The sequence below is a fragment of the Strongylocentrotus purpuratus genome, unplaced genomic scaffold (assembly GCF_000002235.5).
Source record: "Strongylocentrotus purpuratus isolate Spur 01 unplaced genomic scaffold, Spur_5.0 spur5_scaffold_16, whole genome shotgun sequence".
NCBI lineage: Eukaryota > Metazoa > Echinodermata > Echinoidea > Camarodonta > Strongylocentrotidae > Strongylocentrotus > Strongylocentrotus purpuratus.
The window spans coordinates 12845586-12868323 of NW_022145601.1; the positions used below are offsets into that span (position 1 = coordinate 12845586).

Here is a 22738-nt window from a genome sequence, read left to right on the forward strand (position 1 = left end):
ACTAGAATTATGTCCCGGCATGCTTTGCGATGAAACAACCGTGAAGGCACGTATTCAACCAGAAGTTGCCGGTTGCAATCGCGAGGATTGAAGGTTAGTTCACTTCTTTTACTTATTTATGGCCGGGTCATTCAATGTAAAAGTGAACAAACAGCTAATTTAACAGATTTGCTCTTTTTCGCGATCAGTTCTAGATCTGTGTAACGTTAATTTTAAGACTGCTCAATTAGCAGACTGCAGTCCCCATCGGAAGCGCCCTGTTCTGGGGCCCGACGCTTCAGGCTCTCCGCGGTCTGGGTCTGGGATCCTGGCCTTGGGCTTGGCCTGCTGGGAAGGCTGTGGTCATTTTGCAAGCTAGAGACAAAGTAAACTAGATCTAGACGTTACTTTTTTACGTGCTCGCATTGCAGTAGAAGTGTGGAATTTTCGTATGTATCTAGTCTAGATATACGAGGAAAAAGCAAGCAAATGTCAGAATTTAAAAAAAAAAAACAACCTCATATTCCACGGCTATTGATGTCTAGTGTGTAGAGTCTAGATCTAGATTCAACTATGCAATATGCAATACACCGCAACTTAGTCTTAGTATAGATCTAGATCTATTTCAGCGGCGCGGCGGATCCAGGATTTTTCAAAAGGGAGGGCCGAAGTTGGACCGAAATATCAGCCTCTATTTGGCGTTGACGGTTGGATCCGCTGAGATTGCATATCTGGCTTCTCTAAATGCCTCTGAGCTCTGTCATTTTGTCAAAAGAATGCCCCCAGAAAGATGGTTATTCCTGTCTAGGCCGAAGTCTGCTCAGCCTCAGGGCCTCATCAGGCACCAGAAAAATTCGCTGACCAGCGAAAAAAGTGGAAAAAATGATCCTTAGCTTTTTCAAGTGTCTGTTTAGATCTAGTCTAGATCTACCCAAAATATTCCTTGACAAGCAAACAAAAAGGAGAAGGGGAGGGCCATGGCCGATTCCCCCCCCCCCTTGATTCCGCCACAGTATAGATTCTATGACTATGTTGTTCAAATTATTTGCTAGGTACCAGTTTACTAGTAGGTTTATTGTCACCCTTAGTCCTTACACTTCTAGCCATGTAATAACATTAACAGTAACTGGGATTTTGTCAAAATGTTTACATTTATGTATCTAGAGGCTAATAAAAAAAACATCAGTGCAACACTGTTGAGTATGTTGAAGCACTAAAAATAGAGGATTTATTTATTTAATAAATTTACTGTCTTCATATTAACTTTCATTGCTAACATGTTGAGCTATTTGATAAAATTATTTTTTTATTTTTTTTTTCTCAGTAAATTTACAATATTTTAATGTTTAAATGTTGCTGAAATAGTTACTTGACAAATGCAAAGTAAGATTAATAAACAAAAACCAGTGACAGTGTGCATGAAAAGTTTATTTAACCAGTTCTTTGGGGGGAAAAACACTGTTGCCTGTGCGTTTTAGATAGGTATACACCATGGGGCTAACGTAGTGAGCCCCATGCCTGCAGGGGTGGTTTATTGTACTAGTAACTACGAGTGTAGAAAATCAATAAGTTTTGAAATATTATAAATAAGGACTAGACCTAGACTGCATGCATGGCTGGAATACTCCCCCAGGGAGTGGAGAATGTGCATACATTGTGTGCGGGCAATCCTGATTGAATCCGATGACCGGGGACGGGGTAATAATAATCTGTAAACTGCTTAGATACAGTATTAATGTCTTACTCTTAAGCACTATAAAAAAGCGGATTATTATTATTATTGATTGTGTTTTCAATATTTTAATTTTGTATTCATTGTATTTCTTCAGTAACTTAATGCCTGGCTAAAACATCGACAAACTTAAACTAATGTCATACATAAGTGTTAATACATGTGTAGGATCTACATCTATATAAGTTAGTTGGGAGTAGACTCTAGACCCTATATCATACATGTATGTATATGGTCCATCCATGCATGGACCACATACTCATCTCCCATCTTCCAAAAAAGAATAGCTAATGATTTTGGTAACAAAAAAATTGCCTCACTAATCATCACTGCTTCTTTGTTTTCTGTCTTCAGCGTGTTCTTCGGCAACACTGAGGCAGCATTTGAGAAGAAATATCCCTCAGGCTCAGCTCACCAATTGAAGGACAAGGACAAGGGTTCTATCCAGAGTTTCCAAGTAAGATAATTCCTCTTATAATCCTATTCAGTGTAAGTGTTAAAAAAAGAAACTGAATTGAAATAAGAAATTAAATTAGATAGAAGAATAGGCAGCAAGATGAGGGGAAATGGAATGTAAGTTCTAGGAAAAAGTTTTGAAAACACTTGTAACGATTTCTGGATCTGGATGTATACGATGCTGGACCAGTTGGTATATGATTGCAGCAGATGAGAGAGGGCGCAAAGAATAGATAGTTGAATCGTAGGTGGCTCTTCTCAATCTTAGACTTGAACACCTTTGATGATGGACAGACTATTGATTACTTATTAGAGTACAGACTCAGTAATTTTGAATCCAAAGGACCTGTAGATGGTACGTACTGAACTGATAGACTCTTAGAGCTGTAGCGTACCTTTAGGATAGACCTAAAAAATCCAATTTTCTGGGCATTAGTTGGCACATAACCTTATTCTTGAAACTTATGACCTAATTCTTGTGCAGCCCTGATATGGGTATTAATTGCACAGGTCACTCACTGACTTTTTCTTAAATTCTCTTTTTAGGCACAATTTTTGTAGGGTGTTTTCTGCAGCTGTGACCCATGCATACACACCCTAGCCTCCAGCACAGCATTGACCACCCAGCTAATCTCATTCAGGTATGACTTTCTGGGATTGATTTGAAGCTCAATGAACAGAAGGCTCAAGATTAGCTATTGTCACCTTCATCAGGGGTGGGTTCATTAGGATCAGGGGTGGGGGCTAAATGGAAAAGGGAACAGATTTATCAATTTTTTTGGTCAAAATGCATGATCACATGTAACCAAACTTGGCAGGAATCATTCAAAATTCTACCCATGGATGTACAATTTTTAATCATGCATGTAACTCAATAAATGTCTTAAGATTGTTCTAAAGATAAAAGAAAGGGGCTAAAGTGTGGTTCGATTCACCTCTCATTCCATGTGTATACCTTCACCATGTACAAAGTCTATGGCACTAGACTATGGAAATGGTAAGCTGTCACTGGCAATTCAATGCCAATGATGAAATAAATGGCAGTGCTTGGAGTGGTGACATTAACCATAATGCGATTGAAGTAAATAATGAAATGTTTCATGTATTTAAAAAAAAAAATGCATTTTCAGATTGTAACCGATATATGTATGACTATAGGAATCATCCATGAGGATAGGAGCTCAATGTAACTTAATTCAAACTCTCTGCAAGTGAGAATCAGCAACAGGTAAATTATTCACAAGTTGCATATTATAGTAAGTTCATACATGTACCTCTTCAAAAAACAGAAAGACTAAACATTTTATTATATTTCAAGAAATGTAGGTAATTGTTAGTCACTACCTAAGCCCACCCCCCCCCCAAAAAAATGCATCATTAGTCGTCACTGTTCCCTCCTTTTTTCATTTTCAGCATTTTCCTTGGCAACATTGAGGCAGCATTTGAGAAGAATTAACCTTCAACTCACCAACCTGCTCTTAGGCATTTTCTTCAAGGATGCTATCCACAGATGCCAAGTAAGTGGAACAGATATACGAGGTGTGTCAGAAAAGTTCCAGGACTGATATCACAAAAGAAATATATACCCAAATTACAGACTTTGAGTTTTCCCTTTCGAAGCAATCCCACTGGAGTCTTACACAATGTCCCATCTTTCTCTGCCATGCCTCCATGCACTCCTGAATGATTTTTCTTGGATCCTCTGCAGCTTTTTCCGTCCTCATGGCCATGTTTACATCTTCCACATTTGTAACTCTTTGTGCGACCAACCATGAAACCCCTGTGTGCCCCATTTTTTTAGGGAGTGACAATTTTGCCGCATTCTGCCAGACACTCCTAATTCAAAGGGCTGTAACTTTTTCTGCAATCGTTATGAAGAAAAATTGTGTCCAGCAAAGTTGTCTAGTTTTGTATTGGCTTTCCAGTCATATATATTTCTATTCTTTGGCTAATTTTGGGATCCAACACTTAAGAGGGGGGTTAAACTGTTATCAATCAAGCATCTCAACACTGAGCAAACAGATACTATAAATTGGTTCTTTCTATTGAAGAATATTACTGCCATTTTACCTCAAATGAATATTTCCTTTGTTAAGAAGAGTGTTTGATGCTATTCTAATTAAACAAGACAAAAATAAAAGAAATCCATTCCTTTCTAATTTCCATACGTCTGGGTCATTCGCTCTAAAGTTTGAACGATGTTATTTTCATGACAAAGTACTTCTATCCATGAAATTTCATCAAAACTAGGGAGGATGTGCCACTCAAGACTACTTCCCTTGAATGCCGTACTATTTGATGAATATCCATACTATTTCAAGGTAATGTTTCCATGATCTGCTTTTAAATCTTGTTTGGTTTCTTTCTTCTTTTTTTTTGCCACAGATGTCGAAGTTGTACCACCACAAGCTAGACAAGATTTTGATTCCGACTAACCCATTCTTTAAAGGTCCATTGCCTTAGGAAATTAAAACTTTTATGTCTTGTATCAAGACCCTTTTAAAGCAACATAATAACAATTGTTTCATAAATAAATGCCTCCTTATATTTTTTACAATTTTTTGAAAACCTCTCCAAGTTGCTCGTCTAATGGTGGACCCCGCCCTTAAAATTCTCAGAGTTCCTCGGAATGATTGACCAAAGGATTAGTGATGTTATATCAAGAACGATCTCCGCTTAGGCAAGCTACGGTGCTTGCTAGCCAGCTCTGCAGGCATTATGTTTTGTACACAAACATAAACAATTACTTTTGTTATTAAATAGTGTGCTATGCATCTTTACTTGTTATTTATTGTGGTGAAATTTCACTAATGGCCCAATTTTAAAAAGAGAGCTATACCATGAGTCGAAGAAGATCGTAATTGATTTGAATGCCTGTATAACGTGTCAACTAAATGCATGCTATAAAGAATTTCAAAGGTAAGAAAAAAATGTTTCATATATCTAAGTGACTGAATGTTTTTCGTACTACCTTCTTCTCAATTTAAAGAAATATTGAAAATGGTATATCAGAGTGAAGAAACTTGTGTTTTTCCCTTTACAATCTCTGCTCTTTCTTACTTCACTTTCAAATTTCCTCTCTTGTTATATAAACATTTAGCGATTGCTTTACTTCACACATTCAAGCAATGTATACTATCCCTCCTAAAAAAAAAGTTTGTAGATGTGTTAACAATAGATATGGCGACGAAATGTATCAGCATCTCTGAAATGCCTAAGCATAAAAAATGTTGGCAATTTCTCTGAATTTTATTTTTTTTATTTTTTATGGAACATTGTTTACATTAATTGCCTAGTTCTTGGCATGCAAATGGTGGACACTTTATTAATTTCTTTATATTTTTGTGCTGTACATATGTAGAGGAATCTTGTCATAAGCAATCGTGTTCGTCTGCCAGAAAGTTTTTTTTTGTTTTACTCGGGAAATTGTGAGGATTGTTTATTATATTCGTACAATGAATTTCAGTATGTTATGTTGTGTTACGTGTAAGCGACAATTCATTTTTATAACAGCTCCTATCGTCCTAGCATTCATTGATAGTAGGCCTATATTGTGACACATTGAGATACCTTGAACTTGAAACTACGTTTACATCTTTTTCGAATTCACGAAAATACAAAAGAAAGATGTACAATAATTGTATTCACATTTACAACAGTTTGTTTATTACACATAAAATAAAGTATGTTTTATCACAAAATCAGTTTATTTTCCTTGTTCTTTTGTTTTGGAGGGAGGGGGATGTATTCAGAGCAAATTCTAAGAAGCAAGATGGTGAACTTTTCATTAAAATGGGACAAATAAGTTGATATCAAGTTTTGATAGTGATTAAAATGTACAAGATAATAGACATGACGAAATTAAAATAACATGTCCCTCTTGCTTCAATATTGTTATTATACATATCTTCCAGAGGGATCTAAGTCGAGTTCTATAATGAACTTTTCTCAAATTCAGTCTAATTTTGATGAAATTGTTACTATCTTCATTTTGTGGATTTTGCTCTGTTTATTTATTTAATCCAATCTTTAACTACTTGGCTTTTTCTTGTCACGTTGTGATGCATGTGTTTGAATGATTGTACATGTCCGATGTAGTATGATCTTGACGATGTTCTTATGAACGGACGACTGATGTTGGTGTGAATATGTTTTTGAGTTGGTGTTGGTAATGTCAGAAGGATGTTGGCATGAACTGGAAAGGGGAGGTACAACGTCGGCACATGGTGGGATACGGGTTGGCATAACGTTGCTTCTACGTCGGCAAATGGTGGAGAAGAGGTTGGCATAACGTAGGTCTAGCATTGGCACATGGTGGAGGAGGGGTCGGCACTTGGTGGGAAAAGGGTTGGCATTATGTTAGGACAACGTCGGGGAGACGTCGGCACATAGTGTAAAAGGGGTTGGCATTACGTTGGTCCTACGTCAGGGAGACGTCGGCACATGGTGGAAAAGGGGTTGGCATTACGTTGGTCCAATGTCGGAACTACGTCGGCACATGGTGGGATAGGGGTTGGAATAACGTTGGTCCTACGTCGTGGAGACGTCGGCACATGGTTGAAAAGGGGTTGGTATAACGTTGGGCCAATGTCGAGGAGACGTCGGCACATGGTGGGATAAGGGTTGGCATAACGTTTATCCAATGTCGGAACAACGTCGGCACATGGTGGGATAGGGATTGGCATAACGTTGGTCGTACGTCGGCACATGGTTAAAAAAGGGTTGGGACGACGTTGGTCCAATGTCGGAAAGACGTCGGCATACGGTGGAAAAGAGGTTGGCATAACGTTGGTTCAATGTCGGGAGGACATCGGCACATATGGTCGGATAGGGGTCGGCACAACGTTGGCCCGATGTTGGCTTAATGTCATTTTGTCACTGTCGGGCCAACGTTGGCCCGCCGGCAAGAAAGCCGTGGGCCCAACATCATGTTGGCGACGTTGGACCAACGTAACAGCTTACGTTGGCCCCACGTTGGCGTAACGTCGTATTGTTATCTGGGTTAATACAGGGACCACCCGGTTCCAGTATGCAATGGACTTATACGAGATACTATCTCATTAAAACGAGATAACTATCTCATTAAAACGAGATACTATGTCGTTTTAACGAGATACTATCTCATTAAAACGAGATAACTATCTCGTTTTAACGAGATACTATGTCGTTTTAACGAGATACTATCTCATTAAAACGAGATACTATGTCGTTTTAACGAGATACTATCTCATTAAAACGAGATAACTATCTCGTTTTAACGAGATATTATGTCGTTTTAACGAGATACTATCTCATTAAAACGAGATACTATGTCGTTTTAACGAGATACTATCTCATTAAAACGAGATAACTATCTCGTTTTAACGAGATAAAAATATTTTTACCATGTCCCTTCCCGGGCTCCGTAGGATTGTTTATTATATTCGTACAATGAATTTCAGTATGTTATGTTGTGTTACGTGTAAGCGACAATTCATTTTTATAACAGCTCCTATCGTCCTAGCATTCATTGATAGTAGGCCTATATTGTGACACATTGAGATACCTTGAACTTGAAACTACGTTTACATCTTTTTCGAATTCACGAAAATACAAAAGAAAGATGTACAATAATTGTATTCACATTTACAACAGTTTGTTTATTACACATAAAATAAAGTATGTTTTATCACAAAATCAGTTTATTTTCCTTGTTCTTTTGTTTTGGAGGGAGGGGGATGTATTCAGAGCAAATTCTAAGAAGCAAGATGGTGAACTTTTCATTAAAATGGGACAAATAAGTTGATATCAAGTTTTGATAGTGATTAAAATGTACAAGATAATAGACATGACGAAATTAAAATAACATGTCCCTCTTGCTTCAATATTGTTATTATACATATCTTCCAGAGGGATCTAAGTCGAGTTCTATAATGAACTTTTCTCAAATTCAGTCTAATTTTGATGAAATTGTTACTATCTTCATTTTGTGGATTTTGCTCTGTTTATTTATTTAATCCAATCTTTAACTACTTGGCTTTTTCTTGTCACGTTGTGATGCATGTGTTTGAATGATTGTACATGTCCGATGTAGTATGATCTTGACGATGTTCTTATGAACGGACGACTGATGTTGGTGTGAATATGTTTTTGAGTTGGTGTTGGTAATGTCAGAAGGATGTTGGCATGAACTGGAAAGGGGAGGTACAACGTCGGCACATGGTGGGATACGGGTTGGCATAACGTTGCTTCTACGTCGGCAAATGGTGGAGAAGAGGTTGGCATAACGTAGGTCTAGCATTGGCACATGGTGGAGGAGGGGTCGGCACTTGGTGGGAAAAGGGTTGGCATTATGTTAGGACAACGTCGGGGAGACGTCGGCACATAGTGTAAAAGGGGTTGGCATTACGTTGGTCCTACGTCAGGGAGACGTCGGCACATGGTGGAAAAGGGGTTGGCATTACGTTGGTCCAATGTCGGAACTACGTCGGCACATGGTGGGATAGGGGTTGGAATAACGTTGGTCCTACGTCGTGGAGACGTCGGCACATGGTTGAAAAGGGGTTGGTATAACGTTGGGCCAATGTCGAGGAGACGTCGGCACATGGTGGGATAAGGGTTGGCATAACGTTTATCCAATGTCGGAACAACGTCGGCACATGGTGGGATAGGGATTGGCATAACGTTGGTCGTACGTCGGCACATGGTTAAAAAAGGGTTGGGACGACGTTGGTCCAATGTCGGAAAGACGTCGGCATACGGTGGAAAAGAGGTTGGCATAACGTTGGTTCAATGTCGGGAGGACATCGGCACATATGGTCGGATAGGGGTCGGCACAACGTTGGCCCGATGTTGGCTTAATGTCATTTTGTCACTGTCGGGCCAACGTTGGCCCGCCGGCAAGAAAGCCGTGGGCCCAACATCATGTTGGCGACGTTGGACCAACGTAACAGCTTACGTTGGCCCCACGTTGGCGTAACGTCGTATTGTTATCTGGGTTAATACAGGGACCACCCGGTTCCAGTATGCAATGGACTTATACGAGATACTATCTCATTAAAACGAGATAACTATCTCATTAAAACGAGATACTATGTCGTTTTAACGAGATACTATCTCATTAAAACGAGATAACTATCTCGTTTTAACGAGATACTATGTCGTTTTAACGAGATACTATCTCATTAAAACGAGATACTATGTCGTTTTAACGAGATACTATCTCATTAAAACGAGATAACTATCTCGTTTTAACGAGATATTATGTCGTTTTAACGAGATACTATCTCATTAAAACGAGATACTATGTCGTTTTAACGAGATACTATCTCATTAAAACGAGATAACTATCTCGTTTTAACGAGATAAAAATATTTTTACCATGTCCCTTCCCGGGCTCCGTAGATTGGGGCTTTAAAAAAAGAAAAAAGAGGTATTGATTTAACCCTAACCCTAACCCTAACCCTAACCCTAACCTCCCATAAGCTCAACACGCACCTAACCCCAATCTGTGCCGCAGAAAAAAAATAACGCTTCCCGGGCGCGTTATTTTTTTATGCGGCACAGATTGGGGCTTTTTTTTAAAAGGGGTCTTGATTTACAGACTAATAGTGGTCGTGTGCGTACTAGTTGTAGAGGTCTGTTTTTAATAGTGTTACATGTAATCCACTACCGTATGGAAAATCATTACATCAACAATTAAAATGCAATTGAAAATCTGAAGAGGAGGTAGCACGTCAACAAGGAGAACATCACAATAATTAGTCAATAAAACTTAATTAACTTAAACGAAGAGGAATGTTATCTAAACACATAGTTCGCGATGGATATTCAAACTTCTTCGCAGTGCTAATGCGCTAGCGAACATGCCTAGTCTCACGTACGTGCAGACATTATTCAGAAGGGAAAGAACGTACTTCCCATAGGCTCAACACGTACCATGCCCCAATCTGTGCCGCATAAAAAAATAACGCTTCCCGGGCGATAAGTGTGTCCATCAGTCCATGTATATAGCGCAAGCACGCCCACACACATTTCATTTGTTTTAGGGATTTCCCCTTCACCCAACCTAGGCCTGTGTGTGTGTGTAATAGGTTTCTCTGACGTGTATCAATCAGATATGATAATTTACGTCTCAGGGGACCGACCTTTTACGTCATCATCCGACAGTTCACGTTTTTATACGATTATACGGTTTATTACATAACAGCCGCTATTATTTTGTTTTTTGTTTATTCGTTTGTGTTTTGCTTTTGTGTAGTTTACTTTTTTTTTCTTTTTATAGGACACAATGTAGAAGCTTGCAAAGTTGTAGTTACTTTACAGAGGAGGGCCGGAATGCCGGAAACTCCGACCGACTTCTATATGTAACTTATCACAGCACAGGTCTTTTCAGTCTTCCGTTAAGAGAATGTGCTTATAACCCCACCAGGATCGGGTTTTTCCTCTTTATAAGATGTAATTTTTTCGCACTGCAACCTCACAAATCTATATTTAAAAAAACTTCCTCGCTCGCTTTGCTCGCCCGCAAATAAATGTTCAGACCATCACACCCAAAGTATGATGCTTAAGCAATATTTTATATGATTTTAAAGAGAAAAAAATATTGAAATCATCCCTGATAATGTAACTACAATATAGGGGTAGGCCTATTATATACCAATGTCTAAAAAATCATATTTTGCTTTGAGATTTCCCTTTGAAGGTGCCTTTTTTTTCCAGAAAGTGCCCTTTTCTGTTAGTGCCCCCCCCCCCACTTTGGAAGTCGCTCCACCGCCTCTGGCTATAGGACTATGCGGGTTTATATGAGGGTATTTACTGGCAACTAATGTGCTTAGGCCTACCCTTAACACATTTCTTTAGAGGAGCACACCCACAAACAAAAATAAGTTGAAGGAGACTCAGTATATCAAACCTCATGTATTATTTAAACAAGAGTAGGCTACATAGGGTGCAACAGATAAAGAAAGGCAGTATTACCTATAAGGGACATTGGACTTATAACTGGAAGGGCATTTGCAGTTATAAAGGACAGTTTTTAATCATAGCAGCTGCAAAATTCTGAATTTAATTTTGCCTTTCTAACACCTGTTCCATGTTTTGTTTTTTATATGGCGATGAAATGACAATTCTGACCAATTAAATATTAAAGGAGCGGTGCACAATACTGACATTTTATTTTCTATCTGTAACTTTAGTGCCTTCAATGCTAATTGCATTAACAATATAAACATGTTGGGTGGTATTCCGGTAGCGCGTACTAAGTTAGCGCGTGCTTTAATAGTTAGTTCACACTTTTATGGAGTGCCTGCTGTGAACTAATTTACCCTGAACAGATTATTTTAATCCTTCAATGAAAAGTGTCCAAAAAATTAATTTTGCAATGAAATGGGAAGAAAAAGATCATATGAGTATGAACTGAATTTCAACAAAGTCTTTGGTAGATTATCTTTGTCATGAATATTGAAGGAGGAAGATGAAACCTAGCATTCCATAGAAGTGTGAACTATAATTCTTGTTTAGTCTGGACTTAGTCCCAGCTTAACTTATGAGAATACCACCCGTTAGCTTCAATAGTTTAGACATGTGTTTAATAATAATAAAATGGATTTGTAATCCGATTTATTTATTTATTTATCTGTATATCTCATATCTTTCTATTTATATATCTCATATCTTTCTAACTATATTTGATTTGATTTGATTTGATTTGATTTATTGGTTTCTGCATCTTTTTTCTATTTTTCATCGTACATTTTCATGAACATAAATTAATTTTTTGGACACTTTTCATTGAAGGATTAAAATAATCTGTTCAGGGTAAATTAGTTCACAGCAGGCACTCCATAAAAGTGTGAACTAACTATTAAAGCACGCGCTAACTTAGTACGCGCTACCGGAATACCACCCAACATGTTTATATTGTTAATGCAATTAGCATTGAAGGCACTAAAGTTACAGATAGAAAATAAAATGTCAGTATTGTGCACCGCTCCTTTAATATTTAATTGGTCAGAATTGTCATTTCATCGCCATATAAAAACAAAACATGGAACAGGTGTTAGAAAGGCAAAATTAAATTCAGAATTTTGCAGCTGCTAGGAACTGGCCTCATTTAAACCGTCTGGCTTTGCAATAACAAAGGGGTGAAAATGGCTTTTGTTTTGATATAATGAAAGAATAATAACGGACTGGAGTAAAAAAAATCAATTCGAATCGCACGACTGACGTTTCACTAATGAGCTCCACATTCATCATCACACGGTTAGCCAATGAGATTACAGTGTGGTCGACACACACCAGCAAGTATTGTGAAAACAGTTCTGTTTGAAATTTCCAGCGGCAATACAATTTGCACGCAAAAATAGTCTGCTATTTGTTTCCGTGTACCCGAACTACATTGCATTGAAGGAAACTTGTGCCGCTGGAGTTGTGGTACTTTCAAACGTTAAGTCGCTGCTGTTCTCAGAGATTTAAGACTGAATAACATCATTGGAGCTTGTAGAAGTATTCGAAGGACAGGTTTGTGATTGTTTTATTTTCGTTATTTGTGCATGGATGTAAATATATGTTTCGTAGATTAAGATTTTATGTACGATAATGTCGCTCAGCTTAGCACAGTGGCTCTCGCGGTCCCGACTGCGGAGATGCAGGGCAGTGGCGCGCGGAGTGGGCTCTGCAAGCTCTGCGATGTTCAGGCTTTTCTCTCTAACTTCCAAGAGCACTCGTTTTCAGAATACCACCTCAGATCTATTGAGGCATCATCTAGATAATTTAAATACTCTCCTAGTTCTATGTAATGTCTTATCACTAATTCATACGACTGACAATTCGGTTCACACTCCAGAAATATGATTCATATTTTTACTGTCTGTGTTGTGTACAAGTGGTGGAAGTTGACCCCTGACCTAGTTATGATAATGCATGTCATTTACATGACCTAGGGATTCTGTGAAGCCACACATACAGTAGTCTCTGCAGAGCATGCTGCTGTACAGACTAGAATATACCTGGAACTTGGAAGTGGAAATTGACTTTTAAAAGGTAATCCATCCTTTGGCTTTGCAACAAGTTCAAATGTGAAACTAGACTAGTATAGCAGGCCTACTGTGTAGGTAGACCCCAAATAAGGGGACAAAAGTTTGAAAGTAATTGGGACAATTGAGAAAGTTATCTTTACATCTAGGAGCTGAGTTTCTACTTTTCTAGTCTGGAAGAATGCTGTGGCTCAGCATTTTTAGGCTTCAAGTTCTTGCTCATGGAGGCAAGTCGGTAAAGCATCTACCTGTTGAACCAAAGATCTCGGGTTCGAATCCCACCCAGGCGGATGACTGAAACCTGCGTTGTGTGTTATTGTGCCCCTCCCCTTTTTTCATAGAAACAGGCTATGTTAAGTGGAAAACACTCTGTCCCTCGGACAGGATGTTAAATGGAGGCCCCGTGTACAGGAGAGTCACCATCTTTGAACGTTAATAACCCACTGCACTATTCGTATAAGAGCTAGTAGGGGGAAATCCCGGTGTAGTGGTCCACCTGCACACCCCAGTGGATCCTGTCAAGTATTCGAAGTATGAAATTATATACATGTACATGTATGCAAATACCAAATTGACAATTGGTCAGTGGATTATAAAATGTGATTAAGTTTTTTTTTTTAATTCTAAATGTTTCTACCTGGTAAGTGCCTTTCTGGTATTCCTTGGGGCACTTCTCATAATGTACATGTAACTGTGGACTATAGTTTTATACATTGTAAGTCCTCCAAAAATGAAAAGATTCTCCTGAGTATTAGATATTTGAAATTATTATTTTTTCCAATTTTATTCTGACTTCTACCATTCTGTATCTCAGATTTTCTGTTATCCTTCAATTCTTCAAAGCAACTTTCATTTCATTCCATCAATGTATTTCTATGTCAAGATAAAAAACAATATTAGTCTACAATCTTTAACTTCTGCCTTTCAACTTTCAAGGGTATCCAACCTTTGTAATTCTCACTCCCCCCCTCTCTTTTATATACCTTTACAGATGGTGTACAAGTATGTGAATGTAAAATATCTGTAAATTGCTTAGAGACGATATTTCATATTAATCACTACAATTATATAAATCCAGATTATTATTATTATTATGTGTAAATGTACATGTACAGTACGTGTACATGTAAAATATATAGTGGTGCCATTGACCTTGATTTGTTACATGTTTCGATTGCTGAAATTTGTCTGTATGTACATGCATGTACATGTACTATGATTTTATTATAAAAAAATTATCACAATGTAATTTAAAAAAAAATAAAAATAAAACAAACTGACAATGCCTACAGTAATTCACCTGAAGTAATTATTGAGAATAACCGGTAAACACATCTGCACAAACTGAAGTTTTGCCACTTCAATTTAAAACATTGTTTTCTTCATCACAATTACTATACACTGTTTAGGACAAAAAGACGATGTAATAAAGGCTCTGCTACTCTGTAGGCTATTTGATGGAGTTGGAGAAAAAAACAGAAACTATACAATTTATAATTTAAATGAATTTGATTCATCCTACATACATTTGTAGGACTGTTTTTTTCTCATTCAGATTGAATTTTTTGTAATGAACTATGGTAATGTCATAAATAATAATTTACCTTTCTAATGAGCTCAACATACACAAAAAACAGTTAATGTGTTTACCTATCTACTTAAATATCTCAAACAAGATGGGTCATCTCATCTCTGTTTGATATTTAAGTGATGATGTCCTGTTTACATATCTCCACAGACAGGTTTAGATGACACAAATATTCACATTAAAAAATACTTCAATTGAACCTTAATTGAGAGGCTCCCATCAATTCAGAACTGTTGAGGAACTAGACGTTGCCCTTTAAAAAAAAACATGAGCCCTTGCACAGGTCTGTAATAGGAACAATTGAAAAAATTATGTTATTCTTTTAAAAGGAGAACACCAAATTTCTGCACAAGCATTGTGCACTTTTATGAAGTGAAATATCTACAGAACATTGGAACTGTTGTCCCTCATCCGTGCGGTGACAAAAAAAAATAGAGTAAGATGATTTGTGATGTACAGTACTTGCATTATTAATAATTGCAGTTTGATAAACTTAAATCTTTATACGTACCTTTACACCGAGCACAGAACATACATGTACAAATTTAAACACAGTAGATCATTAAAATTCAGTGCCATTAAAAACAATAAAAGCATTCACAATTTTTTTCTTCTTGAATCATTGTTTTCCTGCAAAATATGATTTGTTAAAATCATACAGGTAATTTTGCTACCATCAAGTGCAGATGGATGAAAATGCAGCTTCTAATCTACTGGCATAGTAATTATGCATGTTGTCATATGATATATTTCATTATTTTTTCCCAATGGATATTCTACAGAAGAAAAAAATTGAGAGAAATATGATATTGTATTATTGATGGATATATGATGGTCTGTAATATTTATGCATCTTCACTGTCCTTCAAAGCCATAGAGCATAACACAAATCAATAGTTTACTCATTTACATTTGGCATGTGACAAGTCTTTTGGCAGCTGTGCATACAATTGACATAGCGCCCTCATGTGAGCATCATGGTACAGTGTTGTGACATCCCAGGGGCCAGTGCAAAAGCTGTCCTTTTCTTGCTCTCCCGAGCTCTGTACTGTGTGTGAAGACTGAAGAAGAGAAAGAATATTTTATAGAAATTAATGAATTTATCAAGTGTCAAGTAATCAGAGGACGATTACCAAAAAATGGAATATCGAATACATAAATTAGGATTATCATCAATGTTCTAGTCACCATGCACAAAACAAAAGAATAAAGACAGGTTAAAGGGGAAGTCCACCCTGAAATTAAGTTAGTTTTAATAGGAGTAGAAAAATGAGAGAAACAAGTCAGTGAAAGTTTGAGCAAATTCCGATTAAAAATAAGGAAGTTAGGATTTTTGAAGTTGTGATCAATCAAACACAAATTGGCAACTCTATGACGTATCATGCGAGCTCAACTTCCATTTGCTCAGTACTAAAAAAATCTAAAATTTTCATTTTCCCTCAAGAAAAATTTCAACCATACATGCACCCTAAATATAATAATTGCAAATATGTTTCTATACTCCCCCTGCAAGGAACAAATATATATTCTGTCATCAATAACGAAGAAAACATGATTTTATGGAATATTATGCACAAAGCAAATGAAGGAGAGCTCGTATAATAAGTCACAGAGTTGCCAATTTGTATTTGATTGATCACAACTTCATTAATTCATAACTTTCTTATTTTCATTCAGAATTTGCTCAAACTTTCACTCACCTGATTTTCTTATTATTCTGCCTCTATCGAAACAAACTTATTTTGGGGGTGGACTTTCCCTTTAAAATAAATAGTCTATATGCAGAATTTCAATTAATCATTGAAATGAAAATACAAACAAACTATCACAAAATAATTGCAGAAAAGCACATATTATCATCCAGGAAAATGGTACATGTTGACAGTATGTACACATTTACTGTAGTAACTGTACTGCCAAGTGCCAACCACTTCCCACTTTTATATAATAATGAACATGCGCTTTAACTTGTGCCTCAAAATGATTGACCAAGTGGTATTTTTATTTGATGTAAACAAAAATTGACCTATTTGTAAAAAAGTAAATATTTACATGTACCCCACACTGCACTGCTTTCTCTTATATGATGGGGGCCATTTACATTGATTAATTTAGTTCTTTGTTTTTCAGCGTCTTTTGTATTCAACCACAAGCATCATTGATCCTTTCCTTTTGTTCTTCAAGTCATAAAAGACAAAGTAATCGATCTTGGTTGGTCATTTAACCTTCAGAACAAACAATTGTTATCAACCACTAAAAGGGTCAATACCCCCCTCTTGTCTTTAAGTCACCCATGTTTGTTTTTAAATCTTTGTACAATTTAAAGATAGATGACAAAATTGACTCTGACGTAATTATTTCTTATGATAAAAACTTACAGTTATGTCATAGTTTACAGTTGAAGTGGGACTTATGAAGTGAAAATCTATGAATTTCTGAAATCAGATTTTTCTTTTTTAAAATTTTAATAAATGTATTTCTTTATTTTTACAAGAGCTTTCCTGAGATTTGAGGTTGGAAATATTATCATGCTGATTATTTTCAAAGAGTAAACAATTACCGGTAAACATGCTTTACCCACCCCCCTTTTATTTTAACCGAGGGGTAAAAATATATTGGAATGTGCAAATGTAAATACCAAGTATCAACTACTGAAATCAGATCATCATCGTATAAAGCATTGTTGTTTTCTTTCTAGGAAGTGTCTTTGCTGTTTATTTTTTAGGTAGCCTGGGCATGCAATGCTTATTCTTGAAGTATTATTCAATCAATTGTTCTGTACTCACGTTTCATCTCAACTCCCAAGGGTGACGTGTTTATCACACTGGAATGACCTTTGACATAGTTTGTCTGGCAGTCATTTCGTGACCCATAAAATCCACACACTCCTTTCAAATGTTCTTCACATAAAATCACTTTAAAATAATGTTATTTTGTTACAAATCAAAATCAAAAGAGCTTCAATTCTGTGTTATGTTTTAAATGTGACCAGTAGTTGCCCTGTTCAGTCTAGACCTACAAATTAAATACGAATTTTATGTGAACTTTTGTTTTGTGTATGGCAAATTAAGTTTTTATCTGTAATGACCTTCAGACTTTGAATACTTTTGAACACCTTTCTGTTCTCCTCAATGTTATCATTGCACATTAAATTAAATTCAGTTGTTTACATTTACATAATGACTGTACACTTGACCTATTGAGGCTACTGTGTAAACATATATTATTTGCTTGGCTAAATAAAGTCAAGTCATTTTCTTGAATGAGATGTAGCTTTACATCATTTTCCTTGTTCACACTTCAAATATTGAAAAATACACAACATTTTGTGTGGTTGCTTTACAGCCATGCAATTTGAATTTGCTTATTAGTTATAAGTGTAAACAAGACAGAGAGTGGGAAATTGAAAAATTGAAAGGGGCTTTTTTCTAGAACTTGGTAAAGAATAAGGGTTTAGTCACTGTGTGAAAATTTCTTGATGTGTAGTTTAAAAATTATACACAACCACCCTTTTCCTTCCCTATACGTACTACATGTATGCATTTTCCAGAGTACCGGTAAATTGTATTTGTCCTGTGACCTGTGTATGCCACTTGTGCTATTTAGTCTTACTTACTCAGATGAGTAAATCCCCAAAAGGCACTGGCCTTTACGTTTTGGTTTTTTTAATCGGTTTTTCCTCGATAAAACATTTTCTAGACCCTTATTTAATTGGATACTAAGAATGGCATTGATTTCCAAGTTTTCACGATTGTAAATAAATGTCACCTTCATCAATTTCTTTGTGACCTGCAGTTGAACATGTCTTAATTGATTTGAAAAATTAATTATTTATATGACTTGTTTACTATTAAAAGGCAACTATATGTGGTTACAGCTCCAGGGGTCCCGACCAAGATGGGAGGGATATTATGTTTTTATCATTCAGGACCGGAATTGACTTCTGAATGGTAAATGTTCATTCTGTACAATGTGCATGGACGCAATGTTGACCAATAATCATTACCTTTATTTTGATGGTGGTGTTGTGGGGGATCTATTAGGGAGTAGGGACGCTATCTTCTTTTGTAATGGAAGCCCCACAAGGATAGCGTCTGACCTCACAGGCATAAAAGCTTGACCACTCTCTTTTTTTCTTCTCCCTCTCCCTCTCCCTCTCGAGGATAACTTTTATATGAAGTTCACAGTCTTGAATGATACAGTTTATACGCTCACGACAGAAGTTAAACATTTTATGCCCCAGTTTAATTACCTTGATCTAGATTAATCTCTTTAAATGTAATGATTAATGTATTAGTCTTTTTTTCTTCGTTATTTTAAACATTTTCGTTCAGTCTATTCATAAAATGTTTCAAATAATATAATTTATACCTGTAGTCAACATACAACTTTTTATAAAATTATAAGTCACATCAAAGGTCAATATTAAAATAGTAGAAGCTGCACTGTAATCTTCTATCTTCTATAAAATGATTTGTCATAAAAGTGACTGATCTGGAGAATTTGTAACAATGACCAAGATCTAGTAAAGGGAGGAAAACAAAAAATCACTCATCACTCTTAAGTACATGTACTTCAATTGGGCCAATAATATAAATCAATAAAATCAGTAAATTACTGTATCAGTTTTGACTCAAAATCTCCGTACCTGTAAACAGTGTGGTATCTGTAATAGAAAAATCTCTTGCAAAACTCTTCATTCTTTTCCCCACATAACAGCACTGGTTTAGCAAGAGAACAAACGGACCCATTGATTTCACCAATTTACATTTTACAAAGAATTGTACCTGTGAAGCTAGGTAGTGAAACTAAACTACATGTTTAGGTACCCCCTATTCAATAAGAGGATCTGGAGAAGAGAAAAAGCAGTCCAATTTCACAGCCAATTATTCACAGGTCCATCCTAAATGCAAACCGCTGGGATGGCTTCACGTTGCCATGGTAACATCAGCAGGTAGGCTTGAGTTGTCAGAGCAACCCAAAGCTGAAACCTTTGCCATTAATGTATGAGTGTGTATAAGGGTCCACTGGAAGGGAACAGATGGGTTGCTAGGTTTGGAGGGTCCCGATACCGCCCCTCCCGCCACGTTTGGGGTAAGATAAGGGGAAGAGGGAGAGGAAGAGAGAGAGAGAGAGAGAAAGAGAAAGGGAGAGGGAGAGAGGGGTGATATCTTTTCACAAGGATGAATACTGGTGTTTGATTGATTGAACTTTAAACAAATTAATAACTTACTTATTTTTAATTGGTTTCTGTTTGTCCCATTTTTCTGCTTCTATTGAGACCAATTCAATATCAGGGTGAACTTTCCCTTTAAGTATGTTTATAGTTCATGTCTTCGTTTTCAAGAGGGAGGATATAAGCTTGCTGGTGATAGTCATGCTTTCAAAATTGTAGCAAAAAATATCATTAAATCCAGCCAATTTCTCAATTAAATTATAAACTTATTTCCAAATATATAAGCCTTAAATTCTACATTAATTTCAAATTGATATCCTTGCTTGGTATACAGATGTATTTGTGGGAAAACTCTTATATATAGCTGCATATCTCAAAACCAATTCAATAGATACTTAGATAGATTAATCTCTGAAAATCTTTATTTAGTGGAATTCACACAGACATGTTCATATACTCCTTAATCAGGTTCTACATTTATAATGCATTTTGCTTCAAAGGGTTAAAGGTTTAAAATGCAAAGCCAAAGTATGTTTGATTACTCACAGATTGTACTAGTGTTGACAAAACCTTGATGAGTAGATAGAAGATACAGTGTTATGTGAAAATGATTGGATAATTTAACTGTATTTCCAATAACAAAGGAAACTAATCATTTGAATTTATCCTACCCCAATAAAGTTTCAGGAATGTAAGTAGAATTGAGGTTCCAGTTGTGTGCCTAAACAGGCTGCAGATGTGCTTAAAGATTTACATTTATCTTGGTCTCTTCAGTCATTCATTGCTGGTAGAACTAGAATTGATCTCTGTTTTTAATATTCTTCTTCCAGTTATTATTTGTTATATTCCTTTTCTTTAAAGGTATATACATTGTAAACTAGACACTGCATGTAATGTATTGCACCTTTTAAAATTCTTTTTAGTTGGAAGTGGTAATGTTTTCCTTCTCTCTCTGTATGAGATAAACATTTCGAATTGCACAGTCTTGTAAGTGATTATGGACCACTTTACTCAAAACAAAACACTTCGATCCACTGCCTGTAACAAAAATTGATTTAAACAGTGATTGATACATGTTTTCTTCTTCTTGATCTACATCAATCCATCCTACGATATACATGAGGCAGTTTTATAAATCTTTCCGTCTAATTTAAGACTTAAAAGATAATTCTGTAACTGAAATGTGACACTTTTGAACCTCAAGCTCCCCCTTCTTCTTCTGTGGCGTCTTTTTATTTGTTTTGAACCCCAAACTATTTGCTCGACAAACAACTGGTAGCGTCCCCTTTTCTTTGTTTGTTCTTTCCTTCTTTACATTGAAGATACTAGCATCTACATGTGAAGATCCGCTCTAGTCATATTGCCTTAGCTTGAAAGTCTCTTCAAGTCAGAATAATTCAAGAAGAAAAAGATGAAAACAGAAATAGAATGTACCTGTCCCGATTCGACCAGAAAGTGTAGGCTAAGTTGATTTATGAAATTTTGAAAAGGTCATATTATAAGTATAAGATATATATTCAGTCCCATGATATGCCTACTTTGTTGATATTGTGTTAGAGAAACAGTTTAAAAATCCACTAATCTTGATTCTAATCTGTGTGGGATGATCAGCAATATCTTTTACTTCAGAGGTTATTGTTACTCTTTAGAAATACAACTCAATAGTTGCCCTTTGTAGACCTAAAGCCAGAGTTCAGCTTTCCCACAAAAATACATTCAAATTCAGAATTCAGATGTATCTAATACTAATTGATGTAAATAACCTTTCCTTCTCAAAGTGCTATAATAGATTTAATCAATAATTAGGTAGGGTAGCCAATAGCCATCCAGGCCTACCAGTGCATAGTAATTCTCCTGAATGGCAGTTCCATTAATGGAATTATCCATGCCAAAATATGGATTTTGCTAGGTATCACTAAAACAATTTAATTGAGTGATATATGACCATGGATAGCGATAAGCCCTTTCCCCATGAATGGACAATATCACTATCACTCAGTGGGCAATCAATTATCCTTTAATGAAATGTAGTCTTCCAATCAGAGACCCTATAGTGGTTGTGAGGCTTATACATGTACCTCCTTGATTGCTCTTTTGAGCACTTTATCACTTACCCAATGTACATGTATGAAAGGCAAAGCCGCAATGTTAATTAAATACAAGCAAAGTTTTGAATAGACTAAATTCTAGAATGGAAATATATTGATTGAGTTTTGATAAAAACCACTTTTCACTATTAAAAACTTATCCCTTCCCCTTTTATGCAAAGAATTGTATACCGGTATGGTATTTTGTTGAGTGACCAAAGAGATGGTATGCTATTGCACTTGCAAACAGAATTTTTGTTTTTCAGGGGGGGGGGGGGTATTCCAACCAAAATGCTAATCTTAATATTTCCAGACTAAATCACAGAAGGATCTTAGGTCTGGTAAAATAGCCTCATGCTCCATTGCAAAAAGAAAACTCAATTTATATGGGATATGCATACATGTATATAGAAATTTTAAAAAATGTAAGTAAAAGCTTAAAACATCCCTTTGGTCCTTCTTCCCTATATGTTCTGAGGGCCTTATACCCTACAGGACACAAGACCGATATGAGTGACATAATTATGATTAAAAATTGAAATGGCCCCTTTGGTCCTGCCCCCCCCCCCCCCCACACTGGTCTGATGAAATTTCCAGGTAGAACATAGTACATGACTCTAGACATCCCAGAAAGAGGTGTCAGGAGAAGGGCAGACTTAAATGTGGTGATAGATTGGAGGCATTATATTGCTGCAAAGTGTGGGG

General features: G+C 36.5%; 1 protein-coding gene and 1 long non-coding RNA gene across 3 annotated transcripts in view; both read left to right on the forward strand.

Annotated features, from left to right (window-relative positions):
* The first annotated feature begins 51 nt into the window (after nucleotides 1-51).
* LOC115924508 lies at nucleotides 52-5825 on the forward strand. Of its 2 annotated transcripts, none has more exons than XR_004064342.1 (5): nucleotides 52-93; nucleotides 2066-2168; nucleotides 2714-2808; nucleotides 3581-3706; nucleotides 4553-5825. It is a non-coding gene; the product is annotated as an uncharacterized LOC115924508 (long non-coding RNA). The 2 variants fall into 2 exon arrangements; XR_004064341.1 differs by having other exon boundaries at nucleotides 3581-3684.
* Nucleotides 5826-12516: 6691 nt separating this feature from the next.
* The window catches only part of LOC589622 (rootletin), a 71611-nt gene continuing 61389 nt past the window's right edge, over nucleotides 12517-22738 (forward strand). The window contains exon 1 of the mRNA XM_030986821.1: nucleotides 12517-12667. The gene's annotated coding sequence lies outside the window, so the exon portion shown is untranslated. The remainder of the gene's footprint in view (nucleotides 12668-22738) is intronic.